Genomic DNA, 2801 nt, shown 5'->3' on the forward strand with positions numbered 1-2801 from the left:
CACAATCACATTCACATAAACAGTCACAGAGATGCCCTCTTAGAAGTACACTCCCCCTTTCCTCCTGGACCAGTGCCCCACCTTTCTCTCTGCCTTTGCCTCCCCTTTGCCTATGCCCTGTTCAGTGAGCAGGCTGAGCCCATTTGCCAGTTTGCCTGTAGGCCACAGTGGTACCTCTGTCCTAGTACAGTCCGGGTGTTGTCGCTTTACATCTGGAGTCAAAGTACCATCTCTCTGGAAGAGGGTAATAGTAGCAGGAGTGGTAGTGATAGTATTTATTGAACTACCTACTGTGTGTAAAGTGCTATACAAATTAGGTACAGTCCCCAGTCCTCCCCGGGCTCACAGAACAATGGTGACAGACGTGAGAAAAGAAGAAAACAATCCAAACAACAAAACAACATAAAGGGCAAAGCTCAGAGCCCAACAGGTGTCAGGGTGGTGAAGGGAATCTGTGTGGCCCTTGAGGTGCTGCCATCAAGGTCACCCAGAGTCCAGTCACGGCCAAACCTCCCAAGTGACTTCAGCCTTAAGTGGTCTTTTGCTGCCACAGCTTGAGTCCCTCATGTCCTTCAGGTGCAAGGCATACTGGGAGTACTGTCCCCGGGCAGCACAAGCAGTGGTTTCGCTTATCCGTCCAGTGGGGTGGGAGGCCGGGGAAGCGGGGAGCCATAGTTTGAGTTTCTTGTGGCCCACAGGTGCCCGGCCTGCTGGGAGCAGAGGCTCAGTCTGGGTGACGTGCAGGGAGGATGGTAGGGTTCCTGATGCTTTTACTTGGTGATCCAGTCAGCGGTGACCATGGGGGTATGGTAGGCTTGGTGCCAGGGCAGTGGTAGCAGAAGGACCCCACAGGAGGACAGAAAGCAGAAGATTCTGGATTCAGTGCCACCCAGTTCTCCCCTCACTCACCTATGGCATCTGCCTTGGGTGGGTCTAAGCACGGCCAGGGACCAGAATCAGTAGCTGGGGCAGGGACTGGGAGGTTAAGGTCAAGTGATTTGGCCACAGTAATGACCTTGGGAGTAGCCCTTTCCTCTAACCTCTCCTCAGTGGTACTGGAGACATTCCAGGCATAGGGTGGGGAGCAAGGTTAGGCAGGGTAACCTGCTGAGCTGCAGGAGGGTTAGGAGCCCTAAAGACCCCACCCACAGGAGGTCCCATGATAAAGCTGTCAACCATAGGATTTAATCCCAATTACCTGGGAGAATTGGATAAACCAGTGTTGGCATGACTTCTCCTCAGGAAGTTCATCTCCATGGTGGCTTGTATACTCCTTCCTCTCCTGGCTAGGGAGGACATTGGTGGGGAAAAAAGGAGGAGGAGTTATGCTGTTGGTTGAATGCAGCTTGGAGCAGAGCTGCTCAGGCCTTCTCCTCCTCCTCTTGCTCCTCCTCAACCCTGCCCTGAGCTGACCACCCAGAACAAAGAGCAAGTTGTCTGAATTCTCATCCTCTTCCAGCATAGGAGTGTCAGCTGAGCACTCCTCAGCCAGGCTGGTGGGCTCTCTCCTTCCAGAAGAGACCTCTGGAACAATGCAGGTGCAAGTCCTGGCCTGATCTTCACCTGTTCATTATTTCCCTATCTGGTCTACTCTGCTCACTCCATCCTGTCCTGTCTTACCTTCTCCTGTGCTGACACCCTGTTCTTTCCTGTCCCTCCCTGTCCATCCTTCCCCTCCACCCCCACACTGCGTGCCCTTCCTGAAGCAGACCTTCTTCACCCTATCTGTTCTGCCCACTGGGCCCATCCTGCTCCAGTCTGAACTGCTCTACCTGCCTATCCTGCCTTGTCGTACTCAGGTTTGACCAGCCCACTCTGCCCATTCCTCCTTATTCTTTTCCATTATGTTTTCTCCAGCCCTCCTCTCCCCCATCCCAGCCCTCCTCCTCTCCTGACCCATCTGCTCTCAATTTTTCCTTCCTCACTCCACTTCCTACAACCCCTTATATACTCTCTCCCACCCCACACTCTGGCATTTTGCCTTAATCTCAGGCACCCTGTACTTCCCCTGCCAGTCTTCTCCATCCCAATCAATTCTGCCCTATCCAACTCGGCTTCATTTGGCCATGACCTCCCCTCCCGGCCTACCCCATGCTGACTTGCTCATCCTGCTCTGCCGTATCCACCCTATGTCATCCCAGGCTAGTCGAACACACTCTCCAGACAGTTCTGCCTCCATCCTGCCTCACTCCCCCAGTCCTGGCCCTTACCTGGCACTATACCAACCTGTCTTGCTCCAATCCTTACAGGGCCAGAGGCAATCTGGACCTTGATTTCCCACCAAAGAAATCAGAGGCAAAGAAACCTCTCGGTGGACTGTGGCACCAAACTGGGCCTTGCCCATAGATTGGCATCATCTGCTCTCTGTCTTGGAATTCGCGGCAGATCATGCTGGAGCCACATGGAGCTGTTCTCTTTTTCTCTTTCTCTCTCTGTCTCTCCTCTCAAGTTGACCTGATAGGCCTGAACTGAAGACCTACTTGGAGTCCTTTCTAGGGATTTATGTCTGTTGCTGGAGGAGAAAGGAGGGAAGCTGTCAGCTGTGACCACAGGTGTATGTACTTGCAGCTCTGCCCACTGAAGGAGCCCATTAGGAGATGTAAGTCTGTGAAAACTCTTCTGGAAGAGCACCAACACTCATTAAGCTTAGGATAGGCACTGCTTAACCGCGAACCCTGCATTAACTCTGGCTCTATGCTCCTATTTCCTCTTTCCGGAAGGAGATTTGGGGTTTGGGCTGTCTGAAGAATCACCCTGCTCAGAGGCAAAGGGAGGGGTGAGAAGCCCCCAGAGAGCTCTGC

At 53.2% G+C, this 2801-nt stretch overlaps 1 long non-coding RNA gene across 1 annotated transcript; it reads right to left on the reverse strand.

Annotated features, from left to right (window-relative positions):
• Positions 1–260: 260 nt before the first annotated feature.
• On the reverse strand, positions 261–2580 carry LOC114813165. Its single transcript, XR_003760799.2, has 3 exons — positions 2227–2580; positions 1199–1286; positions 261–814 (listed from the first exon to the last, which is right to left on the reverse strand). It is a non-coding gene; the product is annotated as an uncharacterized LOC114813165 (long non-coding RNA).
• Positions 2581–2801: the final 221 nt, after the last annotated feature.

Source organism: Ornithorhynchus anatinus, chromosome 7 (assembly GCF_004115215.2).
Source record: "Ornithorhynchus anatinus isolate Pmale09 chromosome 7, mOrnAna1.pri.v4, whole genome shotgun sequence".
Classification (NCBI taxonomy): Eukaryota; Metazoa; Chordata; class Mammalia; order Monotremata; family Ornithorhynchidae; genus Ornithorhynchus; species Ornithorhynchus anatinus.